We start from the raw sequence: 17,772 nt of genomic DNA, 5'->3' as shown, positions 1-17,772 counted from the left end.
GGTATTATTCTGATTTAAACACACACACACACACACACACACACTTAAAAAACTTTTAGGACATGATCCAGCAATAACAAGGAAAATTGAGGATACAATTTCTACAAGATAATTATTTCTATATTTCAGGGGTTACATTTCTGGGATAAGAATAAGGGAAATTCTATGGAAAACGAATATGTATTTTAAAATCTTGAATCTTCTTAAGGATACTTATTTGAAGAGTTGGCACTTAGTAAATTAGATTTAAAATGTCATTATGATCACCATTATTATTATGATTCTTGCTACTGTAACAACAGAAATAATAAAAACATCAATAATGTCCTTGACTAACTTCCAGTTGGGTTCCTAAGTTTTCTCATGGTGTGATATCTAGACCTGTTCTTTGTATTCATCACATTTGGGCTTGTACCATATTTATTTATTTTATTTTCTCATTTAGATTGGAGGCTGCTTGAAGAGGAAAGAATTTTGTCATTGTTCATTGTCGTATCTCCTTAATAAATTATTATTGAGTCATGGAATTGATTTCAAAGTATTTTCATCTTGAGACAAGCATCAATTATTAAGATTACATAAATTATGGATTGCTTAACTATAATTCTGGTGTTTCTACTGGATGATAGGACCAATAGGATTATTGGACTAGGATATAATTAAACAGACTGAGTTTTAGACTCAAGGATGTGAGTGCCTTGGTGTGTGTTTACATCTGAGGCTCCGCCTGTATATGTAATATATTGATTGTACTGATTTGTCACTGTTTGTTGAAATTCTTACAAAAGGCACTGTCAGTATTTCTAAGTTTTTTCTGCTCCTGCAGCTGTGAATGGGTGAACAAAATGACCAACACTTGCAGTAGCTCTGTAGTCCATCACACATTCTTAGGTGTGATCTCAGTAAGAATTTTTGGACTCAGTGTGTATCTTTGCATTTCAAAGGCAAATATAAATGACTTTTGAGTTATCTGTTTTGAATTATCTATGCTTTTTCTCCCCTCCATTTGTGCAGATAATTGAGTTGACTATTATGTAAATTAAGCAAAAATAATAATTACAGGAAAAAAATCACTGAAAATGCCTATAGTATCTTTCTTACTAAAAACTGAAAGCAATTTTAATTGTGCTGTTTCATTTATCTTCAAAATATGTCTGTGAGGTGGAGGAAGGGAAGATATTATTATCTTTGTTTTGCAGAAGCAGGGTCTAAAGTCCCATGACAACCTTGTTCAAATTAGTGGTCAGTTAAAAAGTAGCATGGAAACTGAGAAACAGGGAGGCTAATGTCCCAATCCAAGATTATAAGCCAAAGCATATCTGAGACTACCCATTCCCCTGTTTGAAGTAATTTTCCGATTGCTCCTAATGATTCATATATATATAAATTTGTTATATATGCACATATATATATATATATATATACATTCATGAATATAAACACATATAGGTATATATACATATACCTACATAGATGCACATGTGTATACACATGTGTGTATATATACATCTACACACTGCATGTAACCTGTTATTGTTAGTATATAATGGCTATGTAAACCTGGATAAGTCAGCAGAAGGTGCATATACTGGTAAAATCCCAGGTCCATTCCAAATATGAATTTCAACAGCATGAGGAACTCCTAATAACTCATCTAGGTTTACACAGCCAGTATATATCAGTTTGAGTTTAGGGCATAAGCTTTCTAGCTAGTATCTTTGTGTGTGTGTGTGTGTGTGTGTGTGTGTGTGTGTGAAAGAGACACAGACAGAGAGCAACTTGGAGAGAAAGACACACATAGAGATAGAGAAAGAGAAAAAGGGAGAGGAGAGACAGAAGTAGAGACAAGCAGATGAAAGAGAGAGAGAGACAGAGACAAAGAGAGAGAGAGAGGAGAGACAGAGAGACAGAGAGACAAAGAGAGAGACAAAGAGAGAGAGAGAGGAGAGACAGAGAGACAGAGAGACAAAGAGAGAGAGAAAGAGAGACAGAGACAGAGAGAGAGAGACACAGAGACAGAGACAGAGAGAGACAGAGACACAGAGAGAGAGAGAGAAGAGAGAGACAGAGACACAGAGAGAGACACATAGAGAGAGAAAATGAGAGAGAAAGACACAAACAAAGAGCAACTTGGAGAGAAAGACACACATAGAGATAGAGAAAGAGAAAAAGGGAGAGGAGAGACATTGAAGTAGAGACAAGCAGATGAAAGAGAGAGAAAGAGAGAGAGAGACAGAGACAAAGAGAGAGAGGAGAGACAGAGAGACAAAGAGAGAGAGAAAAAGAGAGAGACAGAGACAGAGAGAGAAAGAGAGAGAGAGAGAATGAGACAGATACAGAGACAGAGACACAGAGACAGAGAGAGAGAGTTTACAAAGTACTATTTTATAAGGTTAGGTTCTGCCTTTCTTGGTATAAAGAATTCCTTATGAGATATATTAATGGAGTTTGGAGTCTTCTCTAAATTTATAGTTTTCGAGTACTAAGTGGCATCAAAATCAAATAGAAATGGACCCAGGGCTCCATGTTGACTTAGAAAAGCACAAATTAACTTCATTTATATTGTATTACATTTTTATTTTCTTAAACATTTCTCAATTACATTTTAATTAGGTAAGTGGTCTGTAAGCCCCCCGTTTGACCTATCTGGTTGAGAGTATTGAGAGGCTAGAATTCCATAGGTAATAATTGTTAGACTCTGGTCTTAAATGTTTCCCTGTCAGCTAGGCTGACTCGTCTACTATATCACTTAGTCTCTACTTTATAAACATATTTGTATACACACACACACACACACACACACACACACACACACACACCCCTCATCTTTTTTCAGTCTCCCACTGACTTTTTTTTTAGGCATTCAAGGTTAAGTGACTTATCAGAGACCAGATTTGAACTCTGGTTTCCCTGAATTGAGGGCTGGTGCTCCACCTACTACTCCACCTCGCTGCCCCTCAAATGCTCATCTTTTTTGATCTCATGACAACGCAATAAAATAAGCCATATTAGGAATTCTTAAGGTCAAAGGCTATACTAGTGGCATTATTTCATAGTAGTTAGAACATAGCAGTCAGGAAGACTGCTTTCAATCCTTATTGTAAACACATAAATTTTGTGACCATGGACAAATATTTAACTTCTCTGAACCTCAGTTTTCGCATATGTGCAAAGAACATCATTGTATCTCTGATTACCTATTTCATGTTATTTTTTTTTTTGACAAAACAAAGGTAAGAATACACTTAAAATGGCTTGCAAAATTAAAAGAGTTACAATATCAGTTATTTTCAATGATGGTAATCAACTAGGAAAGAAAAAAAGTAGGTTAAACAGTGAATCCTGGTTGAAGGAGAGGGTGAAAAGGATTGTTATAAGACTCTAAACTATTTTTACATGTTTCAAAATCAATCAACAATCAGTTATGTATTTCCACACAGTAATTCAGGTGCAGGATTAGAAAATTCAGTATATTTCATGGAAAACCCCCCACAAAACATTTGAATTATAGTCTGTATCATAATTTGGAAATCAATTTTGGGGAATATTAATTATTGAAATATCATAATTGTATGTGATGCAGATTCAAAATCAATTTTGGGGAATATTAACTATTGAAATATCATAATTGTATGTGATGCAGATAGAAGTTTTTGTACTAAGTGCATCTAGGAATAGAATGTGAACCTAGAAAGTCTTTCAAAAGCAGTAGCCAAAAAAAGAAAGATTTTGGACTCTGTGTTAGTTAGATAATATCTGGAGTACTGGGCTCAGTTTAGAATGCCACATTTAAGCAGATACAATGACAACTTGGAGCATAACAGCTTGGAAAATAATCAGGGTGGTGAGGTGATTCAAAATCAAATCCTATAAGGATCTATTGAATAAAGCGGGTATATTTAGCTTGGAAAAGAGAATACTTGGAGTTGGGATGGTACTCATAATTAATTCTTTTAAACATTTGGAGGGTTGTCATATGAAAAATTAGATTTAGTCTGAATAGTTTTAGGGAGCAGGAATAGGAAGATACTTCTAAATGCAGATTCTAGTTTGACAAAAGGAAATAGACTTTAATATTTAGAGCAGAACACAAATGATTATTGTTCTTAGTTTTCAAAGAGGACCAATGACATCATGGGGTAATGTCTTGACTCATATGAATTAGATTTAAGTGGGGCAGAATTGCACAAAGTTGGGCAGGACAAAAGTCAGGATGATTGGCAATGGCACCGAATGTAGTGGATGAATTTGGTATCTTTGATGTCTGATCAAGCTCTAAGTGGTTCTCAAACTTTTGTTTTCAGTATCTTTATCCTATTAAAAATTATTGAGGATATCTCCAAAGCATTTTTGTTTATCTGGATTATATTTATAGACATTTACCATATTGGAAATAAAAACTATTTTTGAATTTGTAGACCCTCTAAAAGGATTTCAGAGATCCCTAGGATTCTCTAGACCATACTTTGAGAACCACTGCTCTAAGCACTACACAGTACGTGGTTATGATTGTTGGAACAAATTGTTTTCATTTACCCATTCCTTCCACTGGGGGCAATTTCGGGTGTGAGGTGAATGGATGGCTGTTGGCAGAGACATCCCCCTTACTCACCAAGGGGTTTGAGGTCTATTGGTTATCCTCAACCTGTTTTAGCCCATCTGCCTAGATAGTTTTGCCAGGGTATGTCTGTTCATGCTAGTGTTTCTTGAAACCACAGGCAAAAATTAGGTGACTGGTTAGACACTAAAGATATACCAGCAATTCTGAAAAGGGATATGCAAGCCCTCTCATGCCAGAGGTGCTTGTCCTCTCTTAACATCACAAATGAAATCAACTGCCAAAAGAAATACTGAAATCCCCAAGCAGAGGTTGATCACTTGATAGACACATCATTAGAATGACTTCATTCTTCAGCAATGGGTTGCACTGGATCATCTCTGAAGTCTCTTCCCATTGTGAGATTCTTAAATCCATCCGATTGAGAATAGTAGATACCATCTATTTTAAACTTAGCATTTTAGAAACGAAGAAACTGAGGTCCAGAGGAATTGTGGATAATGTGTTCATCCAACTGCTTCTTAAATACAAAGATAAAAAAAGGTAATGACTGCATTTAAACCAAGGTCCTCCAACCCTGGAAACAGCTCTTCTGCACTACCCCAGATTCTATGTATCAGAGAACTATGTTACTTAACCCTGGGCATTCTTTCCCTTTTTACTAGCAATCATCCCGCCATTCCCAATGGAGTACAGTTTGCCATGTCTCATTAGTATAATTTTTATATCCGGGCATCAGGAGAGAATAATTGTTGTTGGTTATGCCTTTACCCTTATAGTTTCTCTCAGAAAGTAACATTTGTAAAATTGAACTGCACACAAATTAACTGGACCTTGCATAGTAAACAGAAGGGGTGGGATGCAGAATTTGCTGTTAAATAGAATAACAGTCTACAAGGGTGATGACTTGGCTTCACTGGTAAACTTGACTGTTGTTAAATGGAAACATTTTGGAATTATGCAACTGTTCTTAGGGAGCTGTTGGCCTGGGGAGATTTCCCAGGTTTGTTGTTCAGTTGTCCTTTCCTAATCTAAGCTAACCAACTCTCTGCCTCCAAATGGCCATTCAAAGGAGAACAAAAACCCAGCAGTATCAGTAGTTGGAAAACAGCAATCCATAGTTAACTTGAGCAGAACCAGGTGCTAAAGTGACTCAGAAGTGCTGGTGTACAAAATAAAAAAGCAATTGTCAACAACTCACACAGAAAAAAGAGCTAAACAGCCGAGAGCTGGGAAATACAAAAGAAGAAAAGGAAGAAAATGTCTGCCTACTCAAAAGAAAAATGCACTCCCCTATCTTAATTGCTCTAAATAGGGTGTTTAAGGTTCATTATTTAAAAGTTAAACCCTTTTATATATGAGAAAGGATGCATAAGGATTTTTTTTTAAGTCAGTGCAAAATGTTAACAAGTAACCAGTGAGCCTAGCTTTCCAGTATAAAATTAGTTTTAAGGATAACATAAGAGAAAGTATGTATGGTGGCAGAATAGATTGAGGTCTGGCCTTCCAGTTAGGTCAGACCTGCTTTCATGTCCATCTTGTGAAACCTAGATGATCTTGTCATTTGACCTTTAGTTACAACAGGTAATCTTTAATCAAACAATGAATTAATAAACAAGCACTTATTCTGCTCCTACTATGTTCCACCTTTTGTGCTAGGTCCTAGGGATACAAAGAATGAAAAAATGACTATTCTCAAAAGGTACTTCTGCATTGGTAGCAGTGAATTCCTTACCCTCCCCCCCAAAAAATAAATAAATCATAGGCCTGTTAAAAAAGAAAAGAAAAGAAATGATAGGAATAATGTATATTCTTTCAGAATGTGGAGGGAGCTGAAGGTTTGATGATTTCCTATTACACTTAGGCTCCCACCATTGGAATCACCTAAGCAAACTCCCTGGAAAAAGATATTGGGATATCTTGACTTGGAGATAGGTTCAAGTCTGTAAATGATTTGAGACAATTCGCCACATAGATCTATGACCCCAACCTTTTGAGTTCTTTTTTGAACATCAACACAATGAAATTGTTATTTTTTAATCATGTCCAACTCTTTATGACTCCATGGACCATGCTGTCTGTGGGGTTTTCTTGGCAAAAATTCAAAGTGGTTTGCCATTTCCTTTTCCGCTGGATTAAGACAACAACAACAACAACAACAACAACAAAAAAAAAAAAGAATTAAATGCTGTCCTCAGGTCACACAGATACTAAGGGTTGAATTTGAACGCAGATTTTCCTGATTCCATATTCAGTACTCTATCCACTGCGCCTCCTACCTGCCTCAGAGACAAATAGAAATTAAAGGACTTATAAGGAATCGGGAGTCACATTATAGAAAGAAATTGTCTTGGCTGATGTCTCCATTCAAGAAATGATTTCATTATACTCTAAGGATTCTAAAATTTTCTTTTGAGAAAACAGCCCATTAAACCATATTTTAATCTCTTTTTGAACATATTCCCACCCAGTCTTACTCTACACCAGCCTCCCTGGCCTTGGTCATTAACATCTTGAATCAGTATATTGTCAAAATCATCCAAGTTGTGCAAACTCATGTATTGTTATAGTTTATGCTTAGCTATTCAATGGCACTAAAGTCATTTTTTACATTTACAGACTTGAACCTGTCTCTAAGTCAAGGGGCAAAGTTTATTGTAATTGTAATGCCAATTGAAGTGGGCTGAATTCCAAAAGGATTTTCAAAGAAGGAGGAGAAAAAAGATAAATTTATAAGACAAAGTTAGAGAGACCAGAACTTCATGTTACTTATTTGCTGATTTTATGGCTTGTAAGTAGATTTGAAGGTGGGATATTCACTATTGTCTCAGGAACTCGGTTTTCACTGACCAACAGATTGTCTATCCAATAGTCAGAAATGTTTGACAGACAGATTGTTAGAACAATAGCATTCTAAGGCCAGAGTACCTCAGGAGCATTGCTATATCTTCTCTAAAGTCTAGGAAAGAAATATATAACTATATTATTATATGCCTAAGGCTAGAGGACTTTAGAATTATTGACAGACAGATTGTTAAAACAATAGCACTCTAAGGTCAGGGGACCTCACTTTCACTACGATATTTCCCCTAGAAGTGCATTCCATTAATTGCAGTTCTTATTTTTTCCCCAAACAAAGAAACTCCTCAGCCTCTATGAGAGAATTGTTTTCTGTACTAGAGTTTAGTCCAATCCACCACTAACAAGAGGTTTGGTGTTGAATGGTGCTCAAGGATTACTTCTTTAATTCAGATTTTCAAGTCCCTCTTTCCTTTGTCTTATACCTTTTATCTCAATAACTACTCTTTTTTGTTTCTGTTGCAATGAAAGAATCTCAATCTAAATTCTTTTCCTCTTTTTACCACTAATGAAAATTTCATGGCTGTATGTACACCAAACTGCTTTATGGCATTATTCTTCTTAAAGCCATCAAATTAATGAAGATTGATTAAAAGATCAATAAACATGAATTCTGTAATATGGGAAGTACATTTTGAAGAGAAGGGTCTATTAAAATTACTGACTACACAATTCAGGGTAGTCTTGCTCTCTGCTTGGGTATCATTATAACTTCTAAAATCATTAAAAAAAAAAACTCTCCAAATCTTATTTTAATTCCTTTATACAAATATTTATGAGATTAATACATTCTAACCCCTTTATTTTACAGAGCAAGAAAATAAGACACAATAGTTAAGTGACTTGCCTAGGGTCACATAATCTAAACTAAGATCTTAACTATCTTCCTAATTTCAAGTACAATACTACACACTATATTGTCCCATTTCCCTACCCAAAATTATTAACTCAGTTCCCTGTCTAATTCTTACAATTATATTTTAATAGTGGTCATGGGTAGTCATAGTGGTAGTTGTAGTAGTAGTAGTTGTTGTTGTTGTTATAGTAGTAGAAATAGTAGTTATAATAATAGAAGTAGTAGTTATAGTTGTAGTAATAGAAATAGTACTAGCAGTAGCAGTAGCAGTAGTTAGTACTAGTAGTAGTAGAAAAAAAAAAAAGAGAGATTCTTTGCCTCAATTGCAACCTAGCTTTAATCACTAAATGGGTACAGCCTCAGTCAAACTGAGACTTGTTGAAGACTTTAACTTAAAAAGGCAATAGTATCCCATTGAATCCAGGGCCATTTACAGTCATCCTGATTTATATCTGGGCACTAGACCCAGATGGCTTTGGAGGGGGAAGTCAGGCAGGTGACCTTGCACAGCCCTCCCTCACTTAAATATAATTCATTTGCATGTCACAGCATCAGCTCCCTGAAGTCATGGTCAAACAATCACCTGTAGTGGTGGTATAGTGGTGGTAGTAGTAGTAGTTGCTACAACCCAATGAGTGTTAAGAAACTTACAACAAGCATATAGTTTGAAGTCAAGAATGTAATCTATATGGTAATCCATTAAATTTAGATAGATGAAACTCATGGTCTCTTTGCCATTTACTCTATTGGCTTACTAATTAAATCTAAATAAATTCTAGCTAAAAAAAATAAATAAATAAATAAATAAATAAATTCTAGCTAAGAGGAAGTTGGTTGGCATTGTGGATAGAGGTTTGAATCTGGTATAGGGAAAATTCAAGTTCAAATCCTTGATATGATACTTGGAATCTGTATGACTTCAGGCAAACCTTAATGTCTCTCTACCTCAGTTTCCTTATATGAAAATTAAAAATAATCATAGCACCAACTCCTCAGCTTTGATGTGATGTAAACCATTGTGCAAATCTTAAAACACTACACAAATAGATATTATTAAATGATTTACTCTGAGATGAAACAAGTATAATTACTCTTAATCTGCATAATAGAGGAAGAAATAAATGAAATAAGGATAATTACCCTTAATCTGTATGATGGAGGAAGTAAGTAAAAGCAAAAAAAAAATATTATTAAATAAAAAGCAGTAATTAGAGTCAGGAAGATCTGGGTTTGAGTTACACCTTAGATATTTGCTAGCTAGGTAATGCTGATCAAGTTATTTTGCTTCTCATCCTCAGTTTCTTCCACTGGAAAGAAAAAAGAAAGAAAAAGAAAGAAAAGAAAAGTAAATTTGTCTTAATGACCTTCAGTATCTCTTCCATCTCTGAAACTATGATGCCATAAATCTGTGAAATAATAGCACCATCTTCGAGTATGGATCAGTGCCAATAGGATGTATATATCTACTAGTGGACATTCCTCTTTTCAAAACTCATTCACTTCAGGATTAATGTAATCAGGAAAAAAGGATTTAAATATTTTACATTAATTGGTGAATTCATCAAAACTTGCTAACATACATCTAATAATTATACTTCTAGCTTTCCTTTGAAGATCCTAAATATGACCCTCATGAGCACAAGTTGGGCAGTCTTATTATACTTTTCAGTGCATATTCCTTGGATAGATCTCTTAAATGATCTGCAAAAATAGTCTCTTCCAGACAACAATAGAACAAATGGGACCATAATGGCAGGGTTCATTTTAGGGACATTGGTTCTTTCCACTGCTGGAGTTCTTGCCTGAAGAGCCAGAAAGACTGATGGTTTCTCTTTTCCTTTTTTATAAGGTCTAGCATACTGACAGCCTTCCCAGTCAGTCCCACAGGTTTGTTAATGATGCAACTTTAGAGATGTTAAATTAGCAAGTTGAGATCTTTTTAGTTTGTGACAGAGTAGAAATGAACCTTGCAAAATTCTGTTCATTCACAGCCCTATTTTTAAACCTCGATATTTGCAGGTTTCATAGAGAAGTGTGTGAGATATGAATTCACTAAGCCAATTAATAGCAGAATGTGATGACCAAGGAGAAAGAATTAAAATTGACAAATGGCAAGAGTCAAAGGCATCCCTCTGTGAAACCATTTCTTTATTTTATTGCCCAGGACAGTGTAGACTTTTAAAGCATAACAGTACAGATTTAGGGTGAAGATTTGGGTTGGCAACCCTCTATTCCTTTAATAAAGCTAACTACTTAGTATAAGTTTTTTTGAAAATAGTAGAATGGGATAGAGGGCTGTATGTAAGAACCAAGAATGATGGTTCTCTTGTTCATAGTTCTTTTTCAAACAGCATGTGGTTAATTGTTGTATATATTGTGCTCTCATAAGTCATTGGCTATTAGGTTTTCTTTATTACTAAAGGTTAGCTCATTTCTTAATAACTATTGCTTAGCAAAGTTGGGGTCTCACTTTGATTCCATTTACTCAATGTTTTGAAGAAAATATTGAAAAAATATATAATGTTTTTAGATATACTATATGTATCTGCTTATTGGCATGTTGTCTCTTGTATTATATTTTGAGTTTCTTAGTTCAGGGGTTGTTTTCTTTGTATACTCAGCACTCAAAACAGTGATTTGGTAAATGCTTTTTCAGTGTATTTGAATAAGATATGGGAGATCTTTATCAATATAGAAGGCTTATAGAGATAATACTGGAAGCAAAAGAATGGAATTCATAACCTGCCTTCTGGAACTTCCTACCTTTCAAGGGACTTAAACCCTCTGATTTTTAATGACATTATCCATAAAATCAGAGAGCTGGTCTGGGTGGTCTTTCAGATTCCTTCTAACTCTTAATCTATAATCCCATGGTTTAGAATCAATAAGCATGGTAAGAAAAATATCACAGCCAAATGAGTCCTTCAAATACAAGAAAACTGTCATATGTCTTTTAGAAACAATCATTAAGTCTTCCTTTTCTTTCCTATTCTCTCTCTCCCCACTCATTCCCAAATCACTTTTCAAATAATTTGTTGACATCTGGCATTAAAAAAATGTGACATTTTTGAATGAATTTATTAGATGCTTAATTCCAATAGGTTCTTCCTCTTCCTTTTGAACTGAGATAGCCCACATCACATGATAAAAGAATCAATGTTATAGAAAGTCACAGGAGCATCTGGGAAATTGTCTCAAACATCTCATGTTATACTCAACAAATCATTTCAGAAACTAAGAAAGCAGGGGAAGTTTCCAGTGAACCTTATAGAATTAGAAGTGATTATTTGGAGGCATTTAAGGAAAAAAAAAAACAAAAGAATACAGTGAATGTCGAATTTTAACCTTCTTTAAGAGAAATCCTTAAAACACAATATCCCTTGCTTATAAAAGTCATATAATTAACATCTAAACTGATATCAAAACTTATTTTAGGAACCCTCCTTTACATAATTCTTACTAAATTTACAATGTTTTCTTATTTTTATCTTTACATGCAAGTAGTATTTCCTCCCCACAATCTTATGTACTTCATCAAGTCAACAAAAAGACAATGAAATAGAGAAAAGGTTAACTTGTTCCTTGCTGGAGACACACATCAAGCCTCCTAAGATTATCACTTAGAAAGATTCAGAGTCTTTTAAAGTAATTAACTGACAGTTCCCTGGTCTTTTGCTTAGTCCACTGATCCACAATGCCTCCCTAAACTGTCATGTCATTTCCACCTGATGCTTTCCTGATTTTTCAGGTACTGTTTATCTTACCATAATATCGAATCATAGAATCACAGGATGTTAAAGCTGCAAGGACCTTATAAATCATTTATTTCCTTGATGTTATAGGTGAAGAAACAATACCAAGATATATAATGTGATTCATACAAAGTCTTGTGGCTAGTTCTATTATTATCTTAGAAGGCCAGTTTACTCACTGTGGGAAAAAATATGAATACTGATACCTAAATGACAAGTGCCAAGATATTTTAAAAATGCTGACATTCTCTAAAAGTCTGGCTTTCTCAGCACATAATACCATTATATTTGATAAATGATAGAATACACAGAACTTTGATTTTACTATAAGCTTAAATATCAAGATATAGAAAACTGCTTTTAAAATATTATTACATCAGGAAAATGGGAAATAGTTAGAACTAAGATGAATTTTCAGTTGTTACTCAACATTTTATTAATGGAGGGAAAGCATCATCCTTTCTCCTGCAATTTGTAGAATTATGGACTGATTACTAGTTCAAATAACATAGTTCCTACAGTGAAACCCATAATTTTATATTACATTCTTCAAGGGATGATAGCAGTTCTTCACATATAATAGTATTGCTAGCTTACAATCTTGTTAACAATCATTGCCTGAGAAATTGAGCTTATTGTCTACTATTCTTATTTTGAACGTTAAAAGGACATCATTTGAAGATTTATTACACTTTTTCTTCCTTCACAGGGATGATATCCAATTAGATATTGTTTGAAAGTTCAATGAAACAATTCCATAACTTTAAAAACTTGAGAATTTTACTTACAATTGAAAAATTTTGAAAATAACAATTTTAAGACATTTTACAAATATAAATGTATATATATGCATACATGCACACTTATGTACATATACATAGTTTGCATTTGATTTTATTTTCTAATGCTATTTCTAGTCACTTATTTTGCAGAAGGTAGGCATACCTATAACTGGCCAACAATTCATTCCAATTAGAATAGAAATACTCCTAATAGTGACTAGTGGATGAAAACAGATTTCTGAAACATGATATCGGCAGCATTTTTCTCAGGTTGTAAGAGGCAAAAAAAATGTTCTAACAATTGATACATTCTGATTTTCTAAGATTTTCATAGACCTTTCTAGTGATCCATCCAAGGGCAGCAATCAGGATCTGAGGGGAAGCAGAGATCCTGAATGCAATGACATAATTAAAAAGTTCTAGATACTAGACTACCTTATCAACAAGCTCCAAGCATCATAAAAAAACTCTCAAAATAAAGTATTCTGAGGAATAAGCATACGCTATTATTCTTATTGCACGATACAAATTATATTCTTTCTTTGGGATTCATTCAATTGACCTCTTCTATTTTGTTTTTAACACCTAGGCAAAAAAAAAAAAAAAAAAAACTCTACAAATCCTACCCAAACAATTTTATAAAATTTGAAAATATGAGCTTATGATAAACAAGATTACATGCTATCAAAAGAGAAAACCGTCCCCTCTTCACATGTCTCATACTTAAATCTGAAATGGTGTTTTGATAGGGAGAAATATGACTAGTTTATTCTCATCTGTCTTTTACTCTATCTGAAATCAGAGGACAAGTTTGGCACATAGATGCACTGATGTTCATAATTAATATTCATACAGTGCTTCATATAATAATACTTTAAAATAAATTATTTCATCCAATTCTTGCTCTACCTCAGTCAGATAGCTTAATAATTTCAAATGAAACAATGGGAAATTACTCAAATAATTTTCTTTTTCTATAATAAATAAAAGGACATTCTATAATTCCAACAAATGAAGTAACAGGTTGACAGAAGGGAGTAATCCCAGCATGGAAATTACGTTGCCTAAAATGAAATAGAAAACTAGGCAAATTTGTTCTTATAGACGTAGAAGCAGTTTTAAAATATTATGAAAAACTCAGAGGACAGTTAAGAAACTCTGCAGATTGAAACTTTTCATCTCCTAGTTTATATGATGCAGATTCTGCATGGAAAAAGCAACAGAAAGTTCAAGTTGAGTGACTTCACATAGAAAGGACTGATCTAGGCACAAAAAAGATGTCTCACTAATACTTTTAAAATTGCATTGAGTTGACTTAGATTATTTTAAGGGACACAGAAACTCTTGCAAAATATACTGAAAGTCCCTAAACTTTCCTAGCGTTAAACATCTACTGAACTACATTTGACTGACTGAAGATTAAAGGGATTAAACTAACTTTATAGAGCACACTCACTGATGTCAGATTTTTTGTCTGTATTTGGTAAATCCAACCAAGTTTAGTAGATTTTTAAAAAGTTTCATCACTGAACTTCCTGTCTGATGAGTAAACAGTAGAATAGCTGTGTTTACATTGCAGACCTATTGAAGTCCATACCACCCCTGCTATGGGCAACTGAGAAACTCAAGTAGTTCTCTCAGACAGGACGCTGAAACTCTAAAGGAAAACAATCAACTCCTCATTGTCATAGTGCGACAATCCTCTCCCCGTTTCAACTGGGCGAATAGTCAATTCCCAGAGAGGAGGCATCATCAAGATAGACATGAATGCTGTTATTATCCATTATAAGTAAGAAGGGAAGGTCACATATCAAGCAATTATATCTTTTCATTACATACTAACCTCTCACGGTAGGGAAGCTACCTTATGACTGCATTAGACAGACAAAGCTTTTCAGCTTTTTTTTTTTTAAAGAAAGAAAAAGAAAAAAAAGAGAAAAGATGAAAAAAAATTAAATTCATCTTACCAGCACGTTACAGCACCAACTCGTTTGCCGGAATGTTGCCTGTACAGGTTTCTCTTTTAATTATCCTGAAAGCAGAGGGAAGCAAACAAAAACAAACAAAAAAAAAAAAGAAAGAAAGAAAGAAGAAGAAGAAGAGAAAGAAGAAGCAGGATGGTTAAATTAGCGTGCTGGAATCTTTTCAGTTTGTCGCAGAGTAGAAAAATAAAAAAAAAAAAGGCTCAGTAATTTAAATTGGCTGTCAGTTCAAGCTGCATCGTTGGGTCCCGCCCCTTCTTCCCGCTGGGTTCCACTACCTGCGGGGCTGGACCTGACAGCTACTATGCAAACAAAAAAAATGGCAAAAAGCATGCTGGGACCATGCTGTCTGCTGTCTAGGTCTCGCTAGCCCTGACAACTAAAAATCATTAGTGAGAAGGTTTTGTATGTTTCCGTTTGGAGTTCTTTGCATGGAATTTCATTTCATTTTAATTGATACACCATAGCAAATGACAGGAGCTGATTTTTTCTGGCCATAGCTGTTTCATTTCCTCCTTTTTTTTTGGGGGGGGTAGTTGATTTGTATTTTTCTTTTCTATTTGTTTTTTTGGTTTATAAATATCATAAGTATTTTTTTTTTCTTGTACTGTCTTTCTCCCATCTTTTCTTCTTTTTGGTGGGGGTGGGGAGGGAAGCATCACAAAGAATAAAACTTTTCTTGGGAATGACAGAGCCAGCACACAAAGGTTATGAAAGTTGCTGCATCTTTTGACCATTTTAACATATCTTTAGGCAATTGATGTTTAAACAAAATACTTTAGAAAAGTGGGAAGAAAATCAACCAGGAATGAGAAGGCTAAGGACAAAAAATGCAGACATCTCTTAGATAAACATACTATTAGACTCCAAATCATCTCTACTAAATGCAAGAAGTTTCTTTTTTATATTTATAAAGTCAGGAGAGAACTAGAAATCATACAAAAGACAGATTTAGCTTATGCTTCTAATTCCAACTGAAGTGGCTCCCACAGACTCAGTTTAAATTTTAGCCACAAAATGAAGCCTTTACTTAATGGGAAACATCATCTTGGGGTAAAAATGGTGGTTTCCCTTTTCTGGGAATCATGCTGTATGTAAATAGCTGAAGTAGACATTATGACAGTGTCCATTTTGTTTCCAAGTTTCACAAACACAAAGCGTTGCTAATCTTATCTACTTAAAAACGAGCTATTTTATGATTTGTGTACAGATATTCAATCAGTGGAATGTATGTACATCTCTCCCCTTGCATTTGACATTTTGTTCATAAGCACAGTCCCTGAAACAATGATGCTGAGGCTGTGAATTGCATCCATTCTTATATAGAAGTGTATACTTAGTCTGCCACTCTATAATTCATTTGCATGAAAGCTCGATGTTGACTTATATTTCCGATAATGTTACCTGGTCTCATCTTTAGAGGTAGGAAGTGAATGACAACAGCATGTACACTGTTCTTTGGCAATGATTGAAGCTTGATAGATAGAATGAAGTTGCCCTTGATGATTTGACAGCACCATCATTTGCTGGATAGCCCCTGCATTTTTCTTCTCCTCTTCCACCACCCCCTTCTTCAAAACTCTGTAAATTGAACTTATGATTTTGGCATAACTTGTAGAATCACTTTGCTGAAGAAGTCAAAAGTGGGCCTTTAAAAGTCACTTTTTAAAAATTAGCTGTTAGATTTTCCAAAGAGGAAATCATTGAATAATTTCTTCTTTGAAAAAAAATAAAAGAAGGGGAAAAGTGAACTTTGGCACAAAAGCTGAATGGCATTCAACTTTCTAAATTGCTACAGCCATGCCAAATACTAAAATTATTGCCTATTACCACAATCACTGTCAGGAAACTGACTGGAACTAGTAAAAATAAAGGCAGGCAAAGGTTGACTTAATTTTTATCTCAGATTTTTGCCTATTTAATAATATCAAAGATGTATTTCTTTGTTCAATTCCATTGCCTGATACCTAGAAGAAAAACAAATTGAGTCAGGTCAAGTGCTGGAGAAACCTCAGTACCTTCACAGGTAGTTAGGCAATCAGCTTTAATGAAATAGTGGTAAATTACACTAAGGTGTTAATTACTGTACTTTGCCACTACATAAAATGTAATAAAACCAACTCAGGCCACTCTTTGAATGGATTATTTTTAGGTTAAAAAGCTTCCACTGAACTGAAATTTTGTTTTCCTGAAGCATTCTACAAAGTGACTTTTGCTTCAGCTATTTTCTTTTAAAAAAATGTCCAGTAATGCATATTTATCAATAGCTGAAGAAAAGTCAATGATGATAATTATTTTTAAAACTCAGAATTTGACTTTCTAATGAAAACAGTAGAATAACTAGTATTATCACTAACAGGTACCATTGCTGCCATACATATGTGCAATGTTTTCAACATGCTAGGCAACATGCAAATGTATGAAGAAGGCAGATCTCATAAATTTGCATGTTGAATTTCTTAGCCGGAGGAATTCCAAGACGAAGCATATTTTTACAGAGCATCAATGACTGCTTAGGTTGGTTGGCAGAGATTCAGTTCCTAATCTAAAAGCCTTCAGTTTGATTCTCAAAATGTAAAAAAAATGTATCCTGGGTAAGGTCTGTTAGCATAGCATGACACTAAGGATCCTGAGGTCACTAGAATGAGCCCTCCTGATTCAGTGGTATAGCAATGGCATGGCCCTCAAAGTCTGGGGATTTAACAAATGGAAAATACAACTTTTAGGAGTGGGGGAAAGCTATGTTTCCATCCATACATATAGAAGGTCACAGATCTGGAGCTGGAAAGGACATTAGGGGTTATCTTGTTCAACGCCCTGCCATTTTACAGAGTAGGAAACTGAGGTCCAAAGTGGAGAATTATTTTCTAATAGTCACACAAATCATAAGACTAAGATGGAGGATCTGAACACATTTGATCTCCAGAGGCAGATTGTGTTTCTCTTTGTCATGTATTTCACAGACAGAGAATATTCAGTGTAT

At 34.5% G+C, this 17,772-nt stretch overlaps 1 protein-coding gene across 1 annotated transcript in view; it reads right to left on the bottom strand.

Moving 5' to 3' along the window:
• CELF2 (CUGBP Elav-like family member 2) overlaps window positions 1-15,067 on the bottom strand; it is a 969,093-nt gene extending 954,026 nt beyond the window's left edge. Inside the window, exon 1 of the mRNA XM_031940494.1 lies at window positions 14,775-15,067. The gene's annotated coding sequence lies outside the window, so the exon portion shown is untranslated. The remainder of the gene's footprint in view (window positions 1-14,774) is intronic.
• Window positions 15,068-17,772: the final 2,705 nt, after the last annotated feature.

Source organism: Sarcophilus harrisii, chromosome 5, assembly GCF_902635505.1.
Source record: "Sarcophilus harrisii chromosome 5, mSarHar1.11, whole genome shotgun sequence".
NCBI lineage: Eukaryota > Metazoa > Chordata > Mammalia > Dasyuromorphia > Dasyuridae > Sarcophilus > Sarcophilus harrisii.
Note: the sequence above shows the minus strand (reverse complement) of the source record. Positions and strands in the feature narration are given on the sequence as shown.